Source organism: Muntiacus reevesi, chromosome 1, assembly GCF_963930625.1.
Source record: "Muntiacus reevesi chromosome 1, mMunRee1.1, whole genome shotgun sequence".
Classification (NCBI taxonomy): Eukaryota; Metazoa; Chordata; class Mammalia; order Artiodactyla; family Cervidae; genus Muntiacus; species Muntiacus reevesi.
This window is the reverse complement of record NC_089249.1, coordinates 130,824,909-130,851,790: the sequence shown is the minus strand read 5'-3', so window position 1 is coordinate 130,851,790 and position 26,882 is coordinate 130,824,909. Positions and strand designations below refer to the sequence as shown.

Below are 26,882 nucleotides of genomic sequence, written 5' to 3'. Positions count from 1 at the left end.
TTTTTGTAAAAAAAAAAAAAAAAAAAAAAACTTCTCTTAGGAGGAATAGAATGCTCCTATGTATTTCAAAGTAATTCCTTTCACCCTACCTTTGTCAGAAACCTGAGAGGATATTTCCCCAATATTCACTGTATGAGAACTTACTTAATGCTCCAGGAGGTAAAACTCACAAAAATGTAGGAATCCCTCAATGAATGAATGGGTCCCCGTGTCACTTCTATCGCTCAGACTTCTCCACATTGTGCCTCTAGCAATTCATTAATTAGATTTCAGGTTTCCCTACTCTGGCGTTGATTTCTTCAGAGGTTTCTGTTCACTGGTTCTCATTGGAGAAAGAAATGTGATGACATAGGGAAAGAACTGTGGTGTTAAGCCAGGGAGTGTTGGCAACCTCTAGGAGCTGGGAGAGGCAATGAGGGATTCCTCCTTGGCACTTCCAGAAGAAGTAGCCCTGCTAATATTTCAGTTTCAGTATTTAAGGTCAATTTTGGACTTCTGGTCTCTAGAACTCTAAGAGAATATACTTTTGTTTCTTTTTAGTGTGACTTGTTATTCCAGCAAAGGAAACTAAAACAGATCCTCTTAAACTCAGTTTCTATTGCTGGCTTTCTTTTCCCCCCTGTGTATGAGTTACACATTCTTCTTCTTTGTGTATCTTATTATTTTCTACTGAAATCTGGACATTTTAATATAGTATATGGTAGCAACTCACGATGCTGATTCCCACCCATTCCCATCAGGGGCCGATGCTGTTTGCTTGGTCATTTTTCTAATTTAAACAATGATGGGACTGAAGTACCTCTTTGAAGTCTATTTCCCTCTCAGTGCAAAGTCACAAGTTCCTGGTCAGGTGCTCTTCCTCTATTTCCAATTTTTTGAGTTTCAGTTCAGTTCAGTCGTTCAGTCGTGTCCGACTCTTTGCGACCCCATGAATTGCAGCACGCCAGGCCTCCCTGTCCATCACCAACTCCCGGAGTTTACTCAAACACATGTCCATCGAGTCGGTGATGCCATCCAGCCATCTCACCCTCTGTCGTCCCCTTCTCCTCCTGCCCTCAATCTTTCCCAGCATCAGGGTCTTTTCCAATGTGTCAACTCTTCGAATGAAGTGGCCAAAGTACTGGAATTTCAGCTTCAGCATCAGTCCTTCCAATGAACACCCAGGACTGATCTCCTTTAGGATGGACTGGTTGGATCTCCTTGCAGTCCAAGGGACTCTCAAGAGTCTTCTCCAACACCACAGTTCAAAAGCATCAATTCTTCGGCACTCAGCTTTCTTCACAGTCCAACTCTCACATCCATACATGGCCACTGGAAAAACCATAGCCTTGACTACACAGACTTTTGTTGGCAAAGTAATGTCGCTGTTTTTTAATATGCTATCTAGGTTGGTTATAACTTGCCTTCCAAGGAGTAAGCGTCTTTTAATTTCATGGCTGCAGTCACCATCTGCAGTGATTTTGGAGCCCAAGAAAATAAAGTCTGACACTGTTTCTACTGTCTCCCCTTCTATTTTCCATGAAGTGATGGGACCAGATGCCATGATCTTAGTTTTCTGAATGTTAAGCTTTAAGCCAACTTTTTCACTCTCCTCTCTCACTTTCATCAAGAGGCTTTTTAGTTCCTCTTCACTTTCTACCATAAGGGTGGTGTCATCTGCATATCTGAGATTATTGATATTTCTCCCGGCAAACTTGATTCCAGCTTGTGCTTCTTCCAGCTCAGCATTTCTTATGATGTACTCTGCATAGAAGTTAAATTAGCAGAGTGTCAATATACAGCCTTGATGTACTCCTTTTCCTATTTGGAACCAGTCTGTTGTTCCATGTCCAGTTCTAACTGTTGCTTCCTGACCTGCATACAGGTTTCTAAGCAGGCAGGTCAGATGGTCTGGTATGCCCATCTCTTTCAGAATTTTCCACAGTTTATTGTGATCCACATAGTTGAAGGCTTTGGCGTAGTCAATAAAGCAGAAATAGATGTTTTTCTGGAGCTCTCTTGCTTCTTCAATGATGCAGCAAATGTTGGCAATTTGATCTCTGGTTCCCCTGCCTTTTCTAAAACCAGCTTGAACATCTGGAAGTTTACAGTTCATGTATTGTTGAAACCTGACTTGGAGAATTTTGAACATTACTTTACTAGTGTGTGAGATGAGTGCAATTGTGCAGTAGTTTGAGCATTCTTTGGGATTACTTTCCTTTGGGATTGGAATGAAAACTGAGCTTTTCAGCTCCTGTGGCCACTGCTGAGTTTTCCAAATTTGCTGGCATATTGTGTGCAGCACTTTCACAGCATCATCCTTTAGGATTTGGAATTAGCTCAACTGGAATTCCATCACCTCCACTAGCTTAGTTCATAGTGATGCTTTCTAAGGCCCACTTGACTTCACATTCCAGGATGTCTGACTCTAGGTGAATGCTAACACCATCGTGATTATCTGGATTGTGAAGATCTTTTTTTGTACAGTTCTGTGTATTCTCGCCACCTCGTGTTAATACCTTCTGCTTCTGTTAGGTCCATACCATTTCTGTCCTTTATTGAACCCATTTTTGCATGAAATGTTCCCTTGGTATCTCTAATTTTCTTGAAGAGATCTCTAGTCTTTCCCATTCTGTTGTTTTCCTCTACTTCTTTGCACTGATCACTGAGGAAGGCTTTCTTATCTCTCCTTGCTATTCTTTGGAACTCTGCATTCAGATGCTTATATCTTTCCTTTTGTCCTTTGCTTTTTGCTTCGCTTCTTTTCACAGCTATTTGTAAGGCCTCCTCAGACAACCATTTTGCCTTTTTGCATTTATTTTCCATGGGGATGATCTTGGTCCCTGTCTCCTGTACAATGTCACAAACCTCTGTCCATAGTTCATCAGGCACTCTATCTGATCTAGTCCCTTAAATCTATTTCTCACTTACACTGTAGAGTCATAAGGGATTTGATTTAGGTCATACCTGAATGGTCTAGTGGTTTTCCCTACTCTCTTCAGTTTAAGTCTGAATTTGGCAATAAGGAATTCATGATCTGAGCCACAGTCAGCTCCTGGTATAGTTTTTGCTGACTGTATAGAGCTTCTCCATCTTTGGCTGCAAAGAATATAATCAATCTGATTTCAGTATTGACCATCTGGTGATGTCCATGTGTAGAGCCTTCTCCTGTGTTGTTGGAAGAGGGTGTTTGCTATGAACAGTGCGTTCTCTTGGCAAGACTCTTTTAGCCTTTGCTTCATTCCATACTCCAAGGCCAAATTTGCCTGTTACTCCCGGTGTTTCTTGACTTACTACTTTTGCATTCCAGTTCCCTATAATGAAAAGGACATGTTTTTTTGGTATTAGTTCTAAAAGGTCTTGTAGGTCTTGACAGAATTGTTTAACTTCAGCTTCTTCAGCGTTACTGGTTGGGGCATTGGCTTGGATTACCATGATATTGAATGGTCTGCCTTGGATACGAACAGAGATCATTCTGTCATTTTTGAGAATGCATCCAAGTACTGTATTCAGACTCTTTTGTTGACCATGATGGCTACTCCATTTCTTCTAAGGGATTCCTGCCCAGTAGTGGATATAATGGCCATCTGAGTTAAATTCACCCATTCCAGTCCATTTTAGTTCGCTGATTCCTAGAATGTCGACATTCACTGTTGCCATCTCCTGTTTGACCACTTACAATTTGCCTTGATTCATGGACCTAACATTCCAGGTTCCTATGCAATATTGCTCTTTACAGCATCGGACCTTGCTTCTATCACCAGTCACATCCACAACTGGGTATTGTTTTTGCTTTGACTCCATCCCTTCATTCTTTCTGGAGTTATTTCTTCACTGATCTCCAGTAGCATATTGGGCACCTACCAAACTGGGGAGTTCCTCTTTCAGTGTCCTATCATTTTGCCTCCTCATACTATTCATGGGGTTCTCAAGGCAAGAATACTGAAGTGGTTTGCCATTCCCTTCTCCAGTGGACCACATTCTGTCAGACCTCTCCACCATGACCTGTCCGTCTTGGGTGGCCCCACACAGCGTGGCTTAGTTTCACTGAGTTAGAGAAGACTGGTCTGTGTGATCAGATTGGCTAGTTTTCTGTGATTATGGTTTCATTGTGTCTGCCCTCTGATGCCCTCTCGCAACACCTACCGTCTTACTTGGGTTTTTCTTACCTTGGACATGGGGTATCTCTTCATGGCTACTCCAGCAAAGCACAGCCGCTGCTCCTTACCTTGGCTGAGGGGTATCTCCTCACAGCCACCCCTCCTGACCTTGAACGTGGAGTAGCTCCTCTGCGCCCTCTTTTTAGTTTAGCCACCTAGTTAAGTTCAGCCTCTGGTTCAGCACAGCCACTTATCAGTCAAGGATTGTGTTTATCCCCTTATCCAATTAAGGTTTTTAAATTTTACTGGTGTGTGTTTGTGGTTTTGGAGACTGCTATCATAATTAATTTCTTGTTTTGTTTTGTTTTTGACCAAAGTTGAGCCAAGGACTAAGAAATCTAAGAAAACTTCAGAAAACCAAGATCATGGCATCTGGTCCCATCACATCATGGCAAATAGATGGGGAAACAGTGGAAACAGAAACAAACTTTCATTTTTGGGGGCTCCAAAATCACTGCGATCGTGACTGCAGCCATGAAATAAAAAGACACATGCTCCCTGGAAGAAAAGTTATGACCAATCCAGACAGCATATGAAAAAGCAGAGACATTACTTTGCCAACAAAGGTCTGTCTGGTCAAGGCTATGGTTTTTCCAGTAGTCATGTATGGATGTGAGAGTTGGGCTATAAAGAAAGCTGAGTGCCAAAGAATTGATGCTTTTGAATTGTGGTATTGGAGAAGACTCTTGAGAACGTCTTGGACTGCAAGGAGATCCAACCAGTTCATCCTAAAGGAAATCAGTCCTGAATATTCATTAGGAGGACTGATGATGAAGTTGAAACTCCAATACTTTGGCCACCTGATGTGAAGAACTGACTCATTTGAAAAGACTCTGATGCTGGGAAAGACTGAAGGTGGGACGAGAAGGGGAAGACAGAGGATGAGATGGTTGGATGTTATCGTCAACTCAATGGATATGAGTTTGAGTATTCTCTGGGAGTTGGTGTTGGACAGGGAGGCCTGGTATGCTACAGTCCAGGGGTCACAAAGAGTCAGACGCAGTTGAGCGACTGAACTGAATTGAACTGAACTGAAGCCAGGGACTCGTAGCTTGGAAGTGCATGCATGCATGCATGCTAAGTTGCTTCAGTCATGTCCAATTCAAACCCTATGGATTGTAGCCTCCCAGGCTTTTCGGTCCATGGGGATTCTCCAGGCAAGAATACTGGAGTGGTTTGCCATGCCTCCTCCAGGGTCTCTTCCTGACCCCAGGATCGAACCTGAGTCTCTTACATCTCCTGCATTAGCAGGCGGGTTTTTCACCACCAGCACAACCTGCAAAGTACCTTGTTCAATTGTTTTTGAGAGGATGCAGCCTTGGGCACATACATAGTCTTCTAGATTGCCAAATATCTGTTATTTTATCTTATGTCTGGCTTTTTAAGGAACTGGCCCTGGGTCAAAGTAGCTTATTATTAGCCAGTGTTTAGTCAGAGGTTTTGCTTAAACCCCTTGTGCCAGAGAAGCTTCTATCCTTTGTTAACACATCTGTGCCTGGACTAGAAAATGTTTTTAAACCTGTTCCATACACTGTTCTGTTTTCTCCTGAGCATGTCCACAAACTTCTTGATCCTCCAAGTTGACTGTGATCCCAAGAGGATTCTTTGCTGTCCTTTCCCATGGCATCTCTGTTAAACGTCTGGTTGTCCTGTCACTTCACTTGTTGCATCCAGTTTTATGGAACTATCAACACCCTCTTATCTCCACCAAAACATCCATTGTTTTCAACAATGCTCTTTGGCATGGAATTTTCCAACTGTTTCAGAAAAACTCAACCTTTTCAGTCAGAACTGCAGAACTCTTCATCCTCATGGTCTGCCTCTTCTCCTGGGCAGAACTTCTGTTCCATTACATGGAAGGTGGGGTGAGGGTAGTCGTTTGCTTCTACAGGAATGATAGCCCTGCTCTATGATCTGACACATGGAAAGAAAAGTGGTAGCCTTGGTCTTATTTGCCTCTCCCAGTATAGAAGCTCAGCCCTACGAGGGAGCTGCAGTAGGAATAATCTAGCCCCAGTATTCTGACCCTTCCATGCCTGAGGGAAGAGCTTCCACTTGTGAGTAGGGACGAGGAGAGGGTAGGGGTCTGTAGGCTTCTGCCTTTGCCAGACTAGAACAGAGCTTCTGCAACATGGGGTCGGGGAATGAGAAATGCCAACAGACTACCCTTCCAGGATAAAACTGTAGCCTTGCACTAGAAAATAAAGAAAAAAAGAAACCACTCTTCAGCCTCATCTGCCCAGAGTAGAGTATCCAACATAGAGTTTCTGCTGCTTTAACCTCGAGCAGAAACAAAGTGGGTAAAGAAGCAGGTCATGGCTCACATACCGTGACCTCTCACTCTTCTTACTGAGATTTAGTAGATTTTCTTGAATGAGTTCTCCTTCATTTGTTGTATGTCCTCTGGATAATTTACAGAGACTTTACATGATAGCTTTATATAATTTTCAACAGTTAAATGGTGGTTTTGCTGGAGAGAGTGTCTGATAGTCCTCTCTGAAATTCCCTTTTTACATAGGACTTCAGCTTTATTAAACTTGAAATATGACTAGAGGCTCTTGCCACATATTATTTTGCTTGGTGTTTGTTGGGGTTATGAATGCAACCTTTTTCTTTTATGAATATGGCTAGTGAAGGTTATATTTAAAGATAAGTAGGAAGAGGATGACAACAGGGTAGGCCTGAGTTCTGATATCTGGGTTACATACAAGGCTCTTACTTATCCAACCTTATCATTCTTTACTCACTATAGACTAGGTTCATAAGATTTCATCTGATATTCAAATATGAAGATTTTCTCAACCTAAAACTTTCTTTGTTGCCTTTGCTTGGCATACTCTTTCCTAAAATCTTCACATGGATCTTTCCTTTTCATCATAAACCAAATACTAACTTCAGAAGTGATCTTACTTTTTCTAAAGCAGACTGCCTTACATAAAGAAGGCTGTGTTACTGAAAGTACCCCATCACCTTCTCTAAACTCTCTATCAGATTCTATTTTTAATTCATATTATGACCACTTAAAATTACTTTGTTCATTTGTTTATGGTCTATATTCTTGCTTTAGAATGTAAGCCCCATGAAGTCAGGGATTTTGATTCTGCAGTCACAGCACCCAGATCAACTTCTTGTTCATAGGGTCACTTTATACCTTTAAAAATTATTGAGAACATCAAAGACCTTTTCAAATTTATACTACTTATAATTAAAACAGAATTTAAAAAATCATTCATTTAACAAAAAAAAAAGGTCATTACATGTTAATGTCAGTGATGCCACCATCCCAAGTGTAGCCTCCAGAAAAGTCTATACCTATGAGAAAATTAAAAGCATAAAGGACAAATAATATCTTATTATTATCATAACAATAATTTAAACTCCGTAGACCTCCTGAAAGAACTGCTGACCTACAGTGTCTGATATTATAATAACAACCTAAAGACAATGAATTTACAACCAAAGAATTACATGCTGTTACAAAATAGTTGGAATTACAAATCAGTCAATTTTTAGTACAAATCAGCCAATTAATTTTATTGCCTTCTTCATTTAACCACAGCAAATGCTTATGCCAGCTTCTGTTTGCATACCTTCAGTGAAGGAATTTTTGAAGTAGTTCATTTTAATTTTAAGCTTCTCTATTTTTAAGAAAGTTTTTAGGGCTTCCCTGGAGGCTCAATCACAAAAAATCCTCCTGCCAATGCAGAAGACACGGGCTCAATTTCTGATCCAAAAAGATTCCAAACACTGTGGAACAACTAAGCCTGTGAACCACAACTATTGAGCCTGTACTCTAGAACCCGGAAGTCACAACTATTGAGGCCATGTGCTGCCAATACTGAAGCCCATGCACCCTAGAGCCTGTACTCCAGAACAAGAGGAACCACTGCAATGAGTGCCTGTGCACTGCTACTGGAGTGTAGCCCTCACTCACCACAGCTAGAGAAAGCCTGCACAGCAATGAAGAGCCAACAACCCAAAATAAAAAATAAATAGAATTTTAAAAATGTTTTTAAGATATATCAAGAAAGGCATCCCTTGCTTAATTCCAAGCCCCTAAGCATCATAATTATATTACTCTAAATGATCTTTAGTTGATTAAAATGCTTTTAGAGAGTGAATTATAATCTAAGCACCAAGTACTAAGAGTCTTGTTATTAGAGTATAACAATAGGATTTTCTTTCATTCTAGGTGCCATGATTCAAAAAACCAAAGATCCACCAGCTATTGAACAGGTACAGAATATACTGTTTATTCATAGTAAAACTGAAGGCAACCGAAAGCCTAACTCTATATCACATGAATTTTTTTAAGTCATGTATCCTTTAGTCTGTGTTTAAATAGTTTTTTTAAGGTAAAACATTTATACTTATTCTTATAAAATATTATTTATTGAATTGAGCTCATTGTTTCAGTCTCAATATTCACAATTCTATTCTTTCATTGGATATTAGCTAACTCTTCCAGTCTCATGAAATATATAATCATCCTGTCTAGTACTTTATTCTAGATCTTTCCTAATAACAGTGAAACAAAGAGGGGGTACCAAGCTGTTATTCCATTAAAAACCTAACTCCAAGTTAACACTGATTCATTTGTAGTTGCTGTTAAGTGTTACAAAAACTGTTTGTGCCTGTGTTAGTAGATAAGTCATGTCCAACTCTTTGCAACCCCCTGGCCTGTAACTGGCCAGGCTCCTCTGTCCATGGGATTCTCCAGGCAAGAATATTGGAGTGGGTTGCCGTTCCCTTCTCCAGGGGATCTTCTCGACCCAGGGATCAAAGCTGCATCTCCTGTGTCCCCCACATTGTGGGCAGATCCTTTACCACTTGAGCCATCGTCTAAATATTTTCCACTTAATTCTAAATGTTCTTATGAGAATCTCTTTAATTCAAAGATACTCCTGAAATCAAGATAGACTGTATAGACATTATCTATCTATTATTGTTTTAACACTTGTGGTCACATGAGGTCTAACAATAACAGCAAATAGTAACAGCAGCAGGTAACATTTACAGAACATTTACTACATGTTAGACATTTTACTGTATGGATATATGCCAAGTGATAAGCTTCATGCCAAGTACTATACATATGTTATTGTTTAATTTTTATAGCAAACTTGTAGAATACTCTTTTAGTACATTCTTTTAGTATATCCTTTTGACTAAGTAAGATGTGATCACTGCAGTTAGCATAATTAACACTAACTGGGCAAGCGTGCATGCTGTCGCTCAGTTGTGTCTGACTCATTACGATCACATGGACTGTAGCCTATCAGGCTTCTCTGTCCGTGGGATTTTTCCAGGCAAGAATACTGGAGTGGGTTGCCATTTCTTCCTCCAGGGGATCTCTCTGATCCAAGGATTGAATCCGTGTCTTTGGTGGCTCTGCATTGGCAGGTAGATTCTTTGCCACTGAGCCACCAGGGAAGTCCCTAATTCTAGCTGCAATAACAGATAAAACAAAGTCAATGGTTAATAAAGGTTGATTTTGCTCATAAATGTTGATTTTGCTCATGTAAATCTAAAGTAGATAGGATATCCATCTTCTATAATGTAGCTAAACCATCTGAAAACGTGAGCTCTCCAAGGACTTCGCAGGAAAAAAGTGAGGGAAAGGTATGCTTAAATACCTTATCCTAGAAGTAATATACTTACTTTGAGTCACAGTCTATCAACCAGAACTAAACTATGGCCTCCCAATCAAGTTTTGAGACAGGCTTGGAATTGTAGACAAACAACTGGAATACTTCATAAGCACAAAATTCTTGCCACAAGTCATCACAGATCATTTGATACTTTTTCCCCTAAATATAGAACATACTCCTGAAGAAAAACAATTGAAAGTCCCATCAAGTTCAGAATCTCTAGATGTGTATAACAGTCTATCAATCAGGCCTGAATAAGATTTTGTCTAAAGACATGAATCACAAAGACAAGCCATCTCCTGAATCACCCACACAGACACATACTGGTATAGGGAAAAATTAACTATAAATGGGGAGGACAGGAGGGACACACTAGCTACTGGTTTCCTCTGTGAACTTCTCCCACCTTTAGGTGTGGATGGGTCCTGGATTAGTCTCTCATACTGCTTTCTGTGAGAAGTCCTGTCTTTCATTATCCTTCTTGGTCACATCTCAGATGGGGTGAATTGCCTACTCTGAAGGGTACAACAGCTTTCTCAGTGTATTTCTTGCTTGCTAAAGATTGGAGATTCAAGTGTATATTTAAGTCTTGAATGCTCAAAGTTATCTCAGACTAAGATACTCTTGTAATACCTTTCCGTTAAACTTTCAGCTGTTGATCTATTACTTCTCTCAGTTCTATGTGCCAGTAATCACATGTGAAAGTCGTTTTGAGTCATGAGTGTTCAGATCTGCTTTCTTTTTCTTTCTTCCAATCTCTCTTACTCTACCAACTTAATGGATGTTACTATGAAGCTATCTGCAACAGTGGATGGGAAGCCCACACACTTAATCTAACCTCTGTCCTAAGTCATCATCTTCAATTAAGAGGTTTGGGCCTTTGTCTCAAAGCCTTATTTAATTTCCTATTTTGTTTTACAATTTGGGATTATAGAAGCAGACAGATTTTTCAAAGCCCTAAATTTCTGAACTCTTCATTCTCTTTTATTTTGCCTTGAAAACCAGCTACTTTGCTGAAAGTGAAAGTGAAGTCGTTCAGTCGTGTCCGACTCTTTGCAACCCCGTGGACTGGAGCCTATCAGGCCCCTCTCTCCATGGGATTCTCCAGGCAAGAATACTGGAGTGGGTTGCCATTTCCTTCTCCAGGGGATCTTCCCAACCCAGGCACCAAACCCAGGTCTCCCGCATTGCAGACAGACACTTTTAACCTCTGAGCCACCAGGGAAGCCCCTACTTTGCTGAGCTCCTCTTTTTTCTATGGGGTAACTTTCCAAACACAGTACAGTACAACCAACACACAGAATCAATACTCGGTTTTTCCCCTAAAGCCATTAAGTTAGTAGACACTCAGTTTGCCTTCCAAGTTATAACAGGGAAACGCTTTGCTACTACAAAACTTAGACTGCCAATTTTTCCCAATCTCTAACAGTTTTCATATCTGGTCACTAAGATGAGGCCATATTTAAGGGTTTTCTTATGTATCAATTTCTGTATTTATCAGCATAATTAACCTTAATTTCTTCTAACTCTATAAACTCAGTAGCTTAGCAGAGTAAAGATTTATCCATTTCTCATCTAAGAACCAATGTGTGTCTTTTAAATATGCTAAAGAAACACATGGCCTCCAAGATCTACAAGGGGGGAAAGAGAATGATACTCTTAATTGCTTTTATTCTGAAGTGATGAGTTTCACTTTTGCTCACAGTCAAGTAGACAGAAATAATCATATAATCCTTTAGTGCATGGGAAGCTGGACAATGCAGGGGGGTATATGGAATATGGGACTGGAATATAATCATATTGTGGCTTAGAATTAGAAAGTAAAGTCAATATATCTGATTCAAAGCCTATTTTCTTTCCATCAAGCTATACTTATCTTGATTTGAATTTAACCTTCTCTCTCTCTCTATTCCTGGTAGTAAGAATATTAAAAATACTTAAAAAGCAATTTGAACTATTATACTGATACAAAATAAATTTTGTTTGCTTTCAATTTTAAATCCAGCAACAAACATTTCTAGTTTTACATGCATGAGTATGCTCTAATTACTCATCTGAAGTAATTTAGTTTATACTGTTTTATATCCTGGACTAAAATTCAGTCACTCCGGCAAACAATTTAGAAGGGGAAAAAGAAAAAAAAAAGCACTGATAGAACTGCCTAAAGCACAAGTGGATTGAAATCAGCAAGATATGATAAATTGGATGAATTTGGAAGAAAAATGTTGGAGGCAGAAAATGTAATGTGTTTCAATGGAAACCGTAAAATCTCCTTGAGAGTCTTCATTTCAGACTCATAAGTGGATTTAGAGAAAGACAAAGTACATAATGGAGGTAAAGTAACTAAGAATTGTATAAATCTGATCACAGGCACTTAGATACAATGACCTCAAATAGTTAACCCTGTGACCTTACATGCTGAGCTGAAAACAGCAGTTTGTTCTCAGAAGTGTCTTCTATATAAGAGCTGGCACTTTGTGAAAAATATCTGAGTTTGCTTCTTCATAACTGCATCTGTATAAATTTTGTTGAAATAACTGCATATAATTGTCCCATCTTTCAGCTATACTTACAACAGAGGGTTAAGAAAACACTAACACATACTTGTAGGATTGCAGTGTCTGTTTGGTATGCCATATCTCTTCAGTATAAATCAAGAAATTTATATGTTTAATTTCTAACAATGGAAAAAACTCTAAAGATAGAGTAAGTATTCCAGAAACATCGTATCTCTTTAAAATATCCAACATGCAGTATTTCATGAAGAAAAAATAAAATATTTGGTTAGGCAATTTAGAATAAAAACTAGAAGGGATAACAGGTTTAATTTAAATAAAATAAGACATATATTTATTACAAGTTAATAACTAGAAAGAGGAATTTTGGATAATGTTTACAACAAAAATAATCACTAGTTAAGCTGTCATGTGTAATTTGATTGATTTATCTGCTAATATAAATGAAACAATAACGTATATATCCTTAACCATATGTTATAACTTCATAATCTTACAGAAGTTTCGCTGACATATATAATATCATGTTTACCACTAATATACTAGCTTCATGAGAATAGAGTTTTATATGCCTTATTACTGTTGTATTTTGAATACCTAGAGCTTTTAACAATATATATGTAATAATAATCTAAAGTGTAGTTAAAAAAAACTAAGTGTAATAAAATGCTCTCTAATTTCCAAAACCTGTTGGAGGTATGGGAAGGAGTTAAAGTATTTGGATGGTGATCCATTCATTCTGTTTGTAAAGTGCCCAGGTGGAAAGGAAAGAATACGCATGATCTGATCTAATCCCCATGTCAAATGGAACTCCAAAAAAAAAAATGGACAAGTGATATTTTCTAGGAGGAAGAGATCTTATCTATCAAATGCCCTTAGCAGGATGATGCCAGGCTAAAGGATTGCTTATATTAAATAAACCCAGAATCTATAAGGTTACACTCTTTGGAGAAAGTCACAGAAACTATACAACTTTCTGAAAAAGAAAACAAATATTTCATAATGTAAGTAAACCCTTGTCTCTGTGTGAGTAAACCGATAAAACTCATAGAGATCTCATCTTCTTTGCTGGACCACAGGTGCAAGTTCTTCAAGGGAAGAAAAAACCTGGAAAGCCACGTCTGATATCCCAGACCTATCCCTGCCTCATTTGAACCTCACAATTATTTGTATCCTTGAAATTATTGGTAAAGGTTTAATTGGTCTATTGATGAGAGAAACAGTATGGCATTTGATTTATGTATTAGAACATGTTCAAGATTGAAAGGCACTATCATTAATAATTATACCAAGACATCAGGCACTAATAGAGACTTTACAGAGCAATAAGTACATGGTCATGGTACAAACAGCCATGGGTCATTCATTCACTAGTGTATTTGTTTATCCAATAAACATTTTAAAAGTTTTGAAATATCACAGTGAGAAAGTAAACAGGGAAATATGGCCCTATGTAGGAGTTAAAATACTCAGCATATATAAAATATGAATTATTCTGGCTGGCCTTACAGTGACAATATAAGGATTAGAAAAATCATAGTATGACATAATTATATGTCATTTCTAATTAACATTAAAAAATCATATATTATCCTTATGGATGGTTTGCTTACCCACATTCTATTTATCTACTTGCATACTTGTTGCCATGTAATTTGCCTTGCTCAGATAAATGTAAACTTCATTTATACATTGATTTAAGATCTCTTAAGTGTACTCCATGTGGATATGATAAGCTGCCAAATGTTAAGGAAGACACACAGAGAGAAAATCCATTGTTTTCAATAAATTCGTATTTTGGCAAGGGGAAGACTGCTCAAAACAACCACAATAAAAAGCACATATAGAGTGTTATGGAATGTATAAGATGAGGGCATTAATTGTAATTATTAAAGAGAACAAAAACTTAGTGTAGAAAGCAAATGTAATTAAGGTACTGCAGAACAAGTGGACTTCAAAAGGCAAAAATAGACGTATTTTCAGTTGGAGGAAAAAACATAAGCACAAAAAAAAAAAAAAAAAAAAAAAAAAAAAAAAAAAACATAAGCACAGGCAAAATGTTATATTCTTGGAACTGTAAGTAGCACTTTATCTTTATATGTAACTAGAACATAGACCTGGTAAGAAGGATAAGCACTGAGATATCAGAGACTCTCTAGGAATATGTCCTCACAGGTTAAAATAAAACTATATCAAGAAAAAGATAACAAGCTGGACAAGAGATGCTATAAGAAGCAATATTAGACAGAATAAGAATTTCAACTAATTATATTGAACTTACCAAAAAAAGGGGAATAAAAACAATATAAAGTAAGAATGATAAAAAAATAGTAATAAAGTATATAAGTGAAAATCTTATGTATGTGGATGATACAAATAGTAAAATGGGTGTTACTAAAGAATAGTTCATGAACTTAAAGATCAGACTGAACAATTTCCTGAAAGAATTCTGGGAAAGATGAAGAAATATAAATTAAAAAGAAATGGAAAGATATAGAGAAGTAAAAGTGTTAAGGTAACTGGTTTCCCAGAAGATGAGAAAAAGAAAAACGGATAGCGGAAAATATGTGAACAAATAAATGTAAGATATGCTAAGTAGAAGGGAGAAAGAGTAAAATATACATATAACCATGGTTACTTTTAATTTTATATATATATGTGTGTGTATATATATATAACCATATTATAGCAAAATTTAAGGACCAAAGTCAGACAAATTTAAAAGCTTCTAAAGGAACAAGAATAAAATGACATCACACCACTTAGAAGCAACGCTGAATGCAAGAAGACACTGGATGGACAGTTCGGAGGAACAGGAATAACTCAGAGATACTATGGTTCAGTTCCAGACCACCATGATAGAGCAAGCATCACAATAAAGTGAGACACACAAAGTGTTGGCTTCCCAGTGTATATAAAATTATATTTACACTCTTTATTTTTCTGGGCTCCAAAATCACTGCAGATGGTGATTGCAGCCATGAAATTAAAAGACGCTTACTCTTTGGAAGGAAAGTTATGACCAACCTAGACAGCATATTAAAAAGCAGAGACATTACTTTGCCAAAAAAGGTTCGTCTAGTCAAGGCTATTGTTTTTCCAGTGGCCATGTATGGATGTGAGAGTTGGACTGTGAAGAAAGCTGAGCACAGAAGAATTGATGCTTTTGAACTGTGGCATTGGAGAAGACTCTTGAGAATCCCTTGGAGATCCAACCAGTCCATCCTAAAGGAGATCAGTCCTGGGTGTTCATTGGAAGGACTGATATTGAGGCTGAAACTCCAATACTTTGGCCACCTCATGGGAAGAGCTGACTCATTCGAAAAGACCCTGATGCTGGGAAACAATGAGGGCAGGAGAAGGGACGACAGAGGATGAGACGGTTGGATGGCATCACCAACTCAATGGACATGGGTTTGGGTGGACTCCGGGAGTTAGTGATGGACAGGGAGGCCTGGTGTGCTGCAGTTCATGGGGTCTCAAAGAGTCGGACATGACTGAGCGACTGAACTGAATTGAACTGATAGTCTATTAAGTATGCAAAAGTATCATGCTGAAAAATGTATATAACTTAGTTAAACGTACTTTATTACTAAAAACTGCTAACCATTATCTGAGACTGCAGCAAATCACAGGGGATCTTGCCCTGACGTTGATGGCTGTTGGCTGGAGGGTGGTGGTTGCTAAAGGTCAGTGTGGCTGTGGCAATTAAAATAATGAAATATACCTCTTCAATCTACTCTTCCTTTTACAAACAATTTCTCTTAACATATTTTCCCACAATCTGTGTGCTCAGTCACTCTGTCATGTCTGACTCTTTGCGACCCCATGACCTGTAGCCTGCCAGGCTCCTCTGTCCATGGGGATTCTCCATACAAGAATACTGAAGTAGCATTGCCATGCCCTCCTCCAGGGGATCTTCCCAACACAGGGATCGAATAAAGGTCTCGGGCATTGCAGGCGGATGCTTTATGTCTAACTAGAACTTTGTCACAGTAGAACTTTCAAATTTGAAGTCAATCCTCTGAAATCCTGCTGCTGCATTAGACACTAAGTTTATGTAATATTCTAAATCCTCTTTGGTCATTTCCACAATCTTCACAGCATTTTCACCAGGTTTAGATTCCACCTCAATATATCACTTTGTTCATCTGTAAGAAGCAACTCCTCATTTGTTCAAGTTTTATTGTAAGATTGAAGTGGTTCAGTGAGATCATTAGTTTCCACTTCTCATTCTTTTGCTATTCCCACAAAATCTGCAGTTACTTTCTTCCCTGAAGTCTTGAACCCTTCAAAGTCATCGAGGAGGATTGGAATCAGCTTCTTTCAAACTCCTATTAATGTTGATATTTTGACCTCCTCCCATAAATCACGAGCGTCCTTAAGAGCATCTAGAATGGTGAATCCTTTCCAGAAGGTTTTCAATTTACTTTGAACAGATCAATCAGAGGAATTTCTAACCATTGTAGCTATAGCCTTACAAAATGTATTTCTGACAATAAGACTTGAAAGTCAAAATTACTCCTTGATAAATGGACCACAGAATATTGTGTTAGCAGGCATCAGAGTGACATTAATCTCATTGTACATCTCAATCAGAACTATTGGGTGACCAGTTGCACTGTCAATGAGTAGTAAAATTTTGAAAGAAATCTTTTTTCATTTTTAAGTGGTAGGTCTAAACAGTAGACTTAATATCAGAAAATCAGGAATATTCAGGAAATCATGTTATAAACAGATGAGATGTCATCTAAGCTTTATTGTTCTATTAATAGAACATAGGCTGAGATGATTTATGGTTGTAACTCTAAGAATCCTAGGATTTTTAGGATGGTAAATGAGTATTGGCTTCAACTTAAAGTCCCTAACTGTGTTAGCCAATAATAAGAAAGTCATCCTGTCCTTTGAATCCAAACATTGAGTTTTCCTCACTAACCATGGAAGTCCTCAATGACATCCTTTTCCAATATAAGCCTGTTTTGTCTGCATTAGAAATCTGTTGTTTAGTGTAGCCACTTTCATTAATTACCTTGGCACGATCTTCTGGATAACTTGTTGCAGCTTCTACATCGGCACTTGGCGCTTCATCTTGCACTTAAATTTTACAGAGATGGCTTCTTTCTTTCAACCTCATAAACCAAACTGTGCTAGCTTCAAACTTTTCTTCTGCAGTTTCCTCACCTCTCTTGTCATGCACAGGATTGAAGAGACTTAGAGTCTTGCTCTGGATTAAGCTTTGGCTTAAAGGAATGTTGTTATTGACTTGATTTTCTATCCAGACCACTAAAACTTTCTAAGTATCTGTAGTAAGGATGCTTCAGTTTCTTATTATTCATATGCTCACTAGAGTAGCATTTTTGGTGGTGGTGGTGGTTTAGTCGCTGAGTCGTGTCTGACTCTGAGACCCCATGGACTGTAGCCCACTAAGCTCCTCTGTCCATGGGATTCTCCAAGCAAGAATACTGGAGTGGGTTGCCATTTCCTTCTCCAGTAGGATTTGTAATTTCCTTCAAAAATGCATCCTTTGCATTTACAACTTGACTAACTGTTTGGTGCAAAATACCCAGCAAAACTTGCCATTCTCAATAAGCTTGATTATTTCTAGTTTTAATTTAACTGAAATATAATTGATTTACAATGTTGTGTTAGTTTCTGCTGTGTAGCAAAGTTATTCAGATGCTGCTGCTAAGTTGCTCAGTCGTGTCTGACTCTTTGTGGCCCCATGGACTGCAGCCCACCACACTCCTCTGTCCATGCAATTCTCCAGGAAAGAATACTGGAGTGAGTTGCCATTTCCTTCTTCCGGGGATCTTCCCTACCCAGGAATCGAACCCACAGTTCCTACATCTCCTGCACTGGCAGGCAGGTTCTTTACCATTAGCACCACCTGGGAAGCCCCACAGATATCTTTTTCATATTCTGTTTAAAATTAATTAGAGTATACTTGCTTTACAATGTTGTGTTTCTACTATACAGCAAAGTGAAGCAGCTATACATATGTGCGTATCACCTCTTTTTTGGATAACACATATATTTAGAATCTATAAAAATGGCATACGTGATCTTATTTGCAAAGCAGAAATAGACACAGATGTACAGAACAAACATATGGATACCAAAGGGGAAATGGGGGCTGGGATTAATTGGGAGATTGAGATTGATGTATATATACTATTGATACTGTGTATAAAATAGAGAACTAATGAGAACCTACTGTATAGCACAGGGAACTCTACTCAATGCTCTGTAGTGACCTAAATAATTCCTAGCTATTAATTTATAGTTAGAGATGTGTGAATGTTCCTTTACTTGAACATTTAGAGGCCACTGTAGGGTTATTAACTGGCCTAATTTCACTATTTTTCTGTCTCAAGGAACAAGGGAAGCTCAAAGAGAGGGGGAGACATGGGTGAATGGCTGGTGGGTGGAGCAGTCAGAACGTATATGACAGCTATTGATTAAGTTATTCATTTTTATGGGCATGGTTTGTGGTGTCCCAAAGCAATTACAATAGCAACATCAAATATAATTGATTACAGATCACCATGACAAGTATAATAATTACAAAGTTTGAAATACTGCAAGAATTACCAAAATGTGAAACAGACACAAATAGAGCAAACGTGGTTGGAAAAACTGCTAAGAGGCTTGCTTGATGCAGTTTTGCCATAAATCTTCAATTGGTAAAAATGCATATTCACAAAACAGAAAAAAAATGAGGTATGCTTGTATAGAAAGAAAATAATCTTAAACATAGACTTAAAAATTTAGTCTTCTTATTGTTCAAATGTGAGGTAAAAAATTAGTGTCTAGGATAAAAGGTGAAAGGTTTTCTACTATAGCCTCATGTAATAAATACTGTTGAAGAAAAGTGAGGTGCAGCAATTTAAGAAATAAATCAAGGAGTTGCTACAAAAGATAGGGAAAGTAAGGTCAAACAAATAACAAGATTTGTAGTTTCTTAAAAAATGATTTTAAAATTAAAATCAAACAAAAAATGACACAACTAAAACCTAGGAAATATTAGGACTGGATCCTGGACAAATCAAAAACATTACACAACTGGTAAAACATGAATATGGTTCACAGATGAGTTAACAGTATTGTATGGACGTGAAAGTGTTAGTCACTCAGTCCTGCATGACTCTTTGCAACCCTATGGACAGTAATCCACCAGGTTCCTCTGTCCATGGAATACTCCAGGCAAGAATACTGGAATGGGTTACCATTTCCTTCTTCAGAGGATCTTCCTGACTGGAGGGACTGAACCGGGGTTTCTTACACTGCAGGCAGATTTTTTTACCATCTGAGCCACCAGTATGGTATGAATGTTAATTAAATTCCTGTTTTGATAACTGTGCTATGATTATTTAAGATGATAACATCTGGGGAACAGATAAAGGGTATTTAGGAATAATTCATAATGTATGTGCCTTTTCTGTAATTTGAAATTGCTTCAAAATAATAAGTCAAAAGAAAGGAAAAATATAGATATTTGTTATGAAAAAACAAGAAAGTAAACACAATTAGAATTGGAAAAAAAAAAGTAGAAGCTAGAAATAGGCCCAGTTACCTCAATAAATACAATAAAAATAAATAGACTACAGAACTGGACCAGAAATTTCCTATTTTCATTATATATATATATCAGAAATTCAAAAATGAAAGGATGAAAAATGTACGGAAAATTTTAACTAAAATATACTTGAGCATATATACTAACATCGGACAACAGAAAATATGAAGAAAAAAAATTAGTAGGAACAGAGAAGGTAAACATAAAAGGTTCAACTTACCAAAAATATGTATCAACTATAATCAGGTAGGTACTTAATAAAATAACCTCACAATGAGGAAAACAAAATTTGACAGACTTAAGGAGAAGCAAACAAATTCACAATTATAGTGGAAGATTTCAATATATCTCTTTCAATTCTTGGTTAAGTAGACAAAAGAAAAATCAGCAGGCAGAAGTAATTGGAAAATAAAAATAGAATATTTGGATAACTATGCAAAGTTTGATATAATGGACTTAAGAATTTGTCATAGCTACTTTTTTTTTTACAAATACCAAAGAGTAGGTATAAACTGGAATTGAAAAAGGTTCTTCTTAATGAAAATCATGAAAGTGAAAAGATGCTGTTTCCTGTGGGATTGCAAAAGCACTCCTCTCTCAGTACTCCTAGAATTGCTCATATTTCAATTTAGAGGAAATGAATTAGCTAGTGCAGAAAGGTTTGCATCACAAACACAATGGTATTACCTGATATTAACTAAATAGTAGAAACAGACTGCCAAACTTCCTAATTTTTCAAACTAAGTTTTGTTGAACTCATACTTGAGTACGGTCAGAGAAAGAAATTATACCAATCATTCTGAAAGGAAATCTTTATAGTGAAGAAAGGAGAAACACTGCTCAGTAGACAAGTATTTCTCATCCTATATCACTTTAACTATATATTTGAATATATTATTGTATAGAAATTGGTAGAATGGTTTAAGATAATCCTAAATATAAAAATGCAATAATTGGAAAGCAACATAAAATACTACTTAGCTAAAAAAAAAAAGTGATCTTTAATACTGAATTGATAAAATCTTATGCAAAAAAATAATACTGAACTGTTGAAGTAATATCAGTATAATTTCTGGCTGCTTAAAATTGACCAATTTGCTAAAACAAGTATCAGGTAATTGTCTGCAATTTAAATTTAAAAATATAGGGAGAAATGCTATTTTCTACTCTAATTCCAATCTTTTTAGATAAGTATAATGATTTTAGATAAGTAAGATACTTTTTAACTCTCATGGCTTTTTTTAAACATCAGGAATATTAGAATAAATGGGAAATAATTAATAGAATTTTATATAAAATGGGTGGTCCCACAGTATTTAGAATAACAGAGGGAGTGACAAATTTTTATTAGGTTTCATGGATTCAGATAGCTTCATCTAATACAACCATATTCCAATGCATATGATTTAATTATTTCATAGTGATACATTTATGGTCCTCAGGAGGCATCATGGTGAAATAGAAAGGGCACTAGACTTTGAATCAGGAAACAGCCTGGGAATAGTAAAGCTCTGGCACTTATGGATTATATGACCTTGAGTAAACTATCTTAGCTCTTTAAACTCACTTTTCTCATCTATAAAAGAGAAAAAATAAATTAAATTAAATGTCACAATGTGACATTATCTGGGATGGTTAACACATTTTAATCTTCATGATCCACTGATGATGGCTACAAAAAGTATTCACTTGAGAGGGAAGTCAATCAGAATTCAGAATGATTTATAATTGACATTTTCCAAGTGTTAACACATCCCTTGTCTCTAACAGAATATGTTACAAAACTTCATATTCCCTCCTTTTCACCTTCTTATCTTACCTCCTTTTCACATATCTAATATAAATTGTGAATACAAGTCAGCTCAATTTAAAATATCAATATTGATTTCATATTAAAAAGAATAAGTCAAACTATTTCAACATATTAATTTTTTGCTTCCTCCCTGAAACCTAGTACCATAATAAAAAATGGAAACACCATGTAAAGACAATGACAAAGAAAGAAAGAAAATAGCAGTGACATATTAAAAAAAAATTGGAAGCAGGAAAGCAGATGAAAAACAGGTAATGGACAACAAATATTATAAAGTTGAAATTTACTGCAGGGAAACAAGAAGAAGGCTGATTCACAATACCGAACACTAAAAAGGCAGAGAATTGGAAACACAACTTAAATAATTGTTTTAAAGGCATAATTATGTCAACAGAACTTTGGCAACCACATGTAACCAAGTGACTCTTCCATCACTTTGTAGGAGATGGGAGATTAAAGATTCATTTTGCAGAAAAGTTAAACTAGCAAGATTCTATATTCAGGGACATAAGTACAGCTAAGGATTCAGGGGTACCTGACTGAAAAGTTGGGAAATGAAGGTCCTCATACCAAGTTTTTCAGAGAACTCAGTGCTCTATGGTGACCTAAATGGGAAAGAAATCCAAAAAAGAGGGGCTAAAGTATAAGTATGGCTGATTTACTTTGCAATACAGCAGAAATTGACACAGAAGCGTAAGGCAAATATACTCCAATAAAAACATCAAATCTATGTGATATTCGTATTTTCAGATAAGGAGAAGCAATTGTATCTATTAACTAAAAACTGTTGTTGTGTATTTTAGTGTGTATTTTAGAATTTTGATTACATAATTTAAAAAATAGAGTTAGAAGGAAAAATTTAGTAAATATTCCATAAAAGAGGGAAAATTAAGAAAGGAGGAAATAGGTTATAAAAATTATGAAAGTTAGAGGATCAGTCCAAGAGGTTTGTCTGAATAATAGGGCTTCTAGAAAGAGAAAATGAAATAGATAAAATGGACAAAATATACACAAGAATAATGGGTCAGAAAGATGGTAGACTAGGTATCTATGAGGGTACCACTCATATCCTCAGTCTTTCATAGGAAAATCAAATAAATATCTACAGAATGGCTAAAACAGCTTTATAAAAGCTCTGGAAATGAGTTAATGATTTACACAACTAAGTAAGCACTCAACCAGAAAAAGCCACATTCAAAAGAGTCAGATATTTCAAGGGATTATTTAGATGTAGAAACCTATGGCAGAATATATATTTTATTAGCATATTAATACTTATTAATGCTTAATGAAAATATCTATTAATATATTGGCATGTATTAATATCAATTATTAATTGAATAGTTATTATTACTATTATTAATTATTATTAATACTTAATATATTAATATAAGACATTTCATAACATTTTTATTTGCAGTTCCCTTCTCCTTCCCCAGTGTGGCAAAGCAGAGTCAGGAGAAATCAACCCATTGTCAGTTCTCTTACTTACGATTGGAAGGAACAGAGTAGAATTTGTTTGAAATGTTCTAGTTTGTTTTGGGGCCGCCTGAAGGACTGGTTTGTCTCTCACCTGACCCAAAGATCAGAAGAGAAATGGAAATAAAGATTCCAGGCTAGAAACCAAATAGTGGTGAACACTGTAAAAACTGCAGGGAACTGCTGATCCACAGACCCCAGGGGAAAGCAGTGTGGACTGAGAAATACAAATCAAAAATCTAAGATCCCAAAATAAAGCTGGGTAGAAACTCTTTGGGAAATCAAGACATTTCACCTGGGGACATAAAACAAAAATAAACAAATGGGATCTAATTAAGCTTAAAAGCTTTCGCACAGCAAAGGAAACCATAAAACAACAAGACATATAGGATCAGAGAAAATATTAGCAAATGATGTGACTGACAAGAGATTAATCTCATATTAAAATATACAAACAGCTCATACAACTCAATAAATAAACAAACAACAAGTAAAACAATCCAATCAAAAAATGGGCAGAACAGAGAAATGGCTGGCTTCAGAGGCTGAGTACAGTGGGAGGAGGTTATAGAGGTGGGAAGATTCTGTACTTTGGTGTAAATTTCACTTGATCAGGGATCATTTCTCAGACTCAAATTAGAAGTGAGAGTTCAGATAAGTGAGGTCCCCGTTGCTGCCTTGAACACCTCAGAAGGGGAGAATCGATTTATCAGAGGTGAAAGAGAATTTTGCTAGGAGTCAAAGAAGTAATAAAAGGTCCAGTACTAGGACTCCTGCTCCTTCTTCTACAAAATGCAAAGATCACTCATAAAACTCCAAGGATCGCGCTAGAGATAAAGTGACCACCAAGGAGTCAGGTGAGAAGGATCATGACTGGTACAACACTCAAAAGCGGTGCAGTGCTTCCAGTGGTAGCAGCAGCACCAGGTCTCATTTGGCTCCATCTCCAGTTCGGGCCCCAGCAAGGGCTCCAGAAGCAGCTCCGGCTCAGCATCCAGCCTCTCAGAAGTTCCTGCAGCTCCAGCTCCAGCAGCACCTCTAGCTCTCAGAGTCCTTCTCAGGGCAAATATGACAACAGGTGGGGCTCCCACTCCAAATTCAAACCACTCAAAAGAGATGAAAACGAAAAGAAAAGGCAGAGACCTTCCCCCAAACCCACCAAAGTGCACATCAGGAGGCTCACCATAATGTGACCAAGGATCACATCATGCAGATACACTCCAACCCTGGGAAAATTAATGATTGACATGTCTGGGGAAAGGATGCACTCCCATCAGTCTAAAGACAACACATATATGGAGTCTGAGAATCCAAATGAGGTGGAGAAGGCACTGAAACACATGGACGGAGGACAAATCGATGCTCAGGAGAGCACGCCACCGCTGTGCAGGTCCCCTGGCCTTGGCCAGCTCTACTGGCAATTCCAGTCAGTCCTCTCAGGAGACTGCTGCTGCCACCTCCCACATGGCACAGGTCACTCCCATGGATAAGGAGAAGTCGCTTTCCCCTTGGCACAGGGCCTCTTTGCAAAGGTGAGCCTGCTGCCCCTGCAGCCCACCAAGGAGCCACTCCAGCTCCGACTCTCCCCTATAAGCAGGGCCACTGAAGTCCTGCCCCTGTGACTTGTATCCCATCCAATACACTTTTGTCACTTTTCTAGCCAAAGGAGTATTGCCAGGAAAGAAATCCCTCACTTGGGGGCAGGCTTCGAAGGTGAAGCAACCAACTGAGATATATCCTCTGTCAGCATGCTTCGGGTTGCAGGCATCTTGTTGGTTTGGGGTCGTGCTTATAAGGATGACCTCTAGTTTTCTGGCTAGTAAGATTCTACACTTCTAGTTCCTGAGAGTCAGTTTAGCGGCAAAGTCAGCAGGGATGAACAGAGGGCTTCAAGTGGTGTTACAGCTCCAGGTGGGAGCTTGTTTTGCCATTCCACAGATGACCTGGGCCCCCTCTGGTGGTCTGGTCAGGCCCTAACCTGCTGGCCTGCCGAGTCCTACAGGAAATGGAATACTTTTACACAACTGCCTTTCCTGTTAGCCTGGCCCTGTTTCCCTGCTTGAGTCCTCGGATCTCTAGGGTCAAATACGGCCTGTTATCTGCCCAAAATGATTCCTCTCACATGTACTCATGTGTATACTCATGTGTGCACACAAACACACCCACATTTGCTTTTCTTTCTGAAATGGTGAGTAAGTTGAAAACCAGCTGTGATAGGTCACCACAAAACCCCCTGTTGCTTTGGTATTCATGGTGGTTGTGCAGGTTACCTTGGCAACATGCACATTCTTTTCTGGCTTTTCTTATACAGTCAGTATTATTAATTTTCTGTTTTGAGTTTTTTAACTTTGCAGCATTTTAGATAATGCTGTGTTTCCATTTCCATTTAGTTGTGTAGAATAAAATAATTGTGGTGAATAAACCTAGGATTAGAGTGCAAAAAAAAATGGGTAGAAGATCTAAATAGACATTTCTCCAAAGAAGACATACAGATGGCCACACAGTACCTAAAAAGATATTCAACACTGTCAATTATTAGAAAAGATCAAATCAAAACTACAGTGAGCTATCATCTCACACAAGTCAGAACAGCCAACATAAAAAAGTCTATAAATAATAAATGCTGAAGATGGTGTGGAGAAAAAACAACCCACCACATTGTTGATGGGAATGTAAACTGGTAAAACCACTATGAATAGTATGGAAGATCCTTAATAAACTAAAAATAGAGCTACTATGTGATCCCACAATCCCACTCCTAGGCATATATCTGGAGAAAGACATAATCTGAAAAGATACATCCAAACCAATGTTCATCAAAGTACTATTTAAAATTGTCATGACATGGAAGTAACTTAAGTGTCCATCAACAGATAAATTGAAAAGTAGATGTGACATGCATATTATATATATATATACACACACATATATATATAGATTATGTATAATATTACTGTCATAAAAAAGAATAAAATAATGTGATTTGTAGCAAAATGGATGAACCTAGAGATTATCACAAGTGAAGCAAGCCAGTCAAAGAAAGACAAACAGCAAATGATATCACTTACATGTGGAATCTAAAAATATGACACAAATGAACTTATTTAGGAAACAGAAATATACTCACAGACATAGAAAACAAACTTAAGGTCACCAAAGGGAAAAGGGTGGGAGAGGTGGGATACACTGACCCAGACAGGATGCATGTCCAGAAAAGACCAAGAAGACCTTAAGTATATTCACCTTGGGTTAAACACAAGTTTAAGGGGTTCACTAGCTAGTAACAGGGAGAAGGCAATGGCACCCCACTCCAGTACTCTTGCCTGGAAAATCCCATGGATGGAGGAGCCTGGTAGGCTGCCATCTATGGCATCGCACAGAGTCAAACACGACTGAGTGACTTCACTTTCACTTTTCACTTTCATATATTGGAGAAGGAAATGGCAACCCACTCCAGTGTTCTTGCCTGGAGAATCCCAGGGACGGGGGAGCCCGGTGGGCTGCCGTCTATGGCGTCCCACAGAGTCGGATATGACTGAAGTGACTTAGCAGCAGCAACTAGTAAGAGATTTCCATGCAAGTCTGCAAAGACTAGAACACGTGACTATTTTACAAATGTCATATTTTCAACAAGGCATACAAAGGAAATAGGGGAACAAGGCCCTTTAAAAGGACAAAAAATAAATATCCAGAAACTTTCCCCAAAGA

General features: G+C 37.7%; 1 protein-coding gene and 1 pseudogene across 1 annotated transcript in view; one reads left to right on the top strand and one right to left on the bottom strand.

The window, feature by feature from the left end:
- The window catches only part of LRRIQ3 (leucine rich repeats and IQ motif containing 3), a 194,355-nt gene that overhangs the window by 39,569 nt on the left and 127,904 nt on the right, over positions 1-26,882 (bottom strand). The gene's annotated exons all lie outside the window — the stretch shown is intronic.
- On the top strand, positions 8,337-24,780 carry LOC136151198 (RNA-binding protein with serine-rich domain 1-like; annotated as a pseudogene).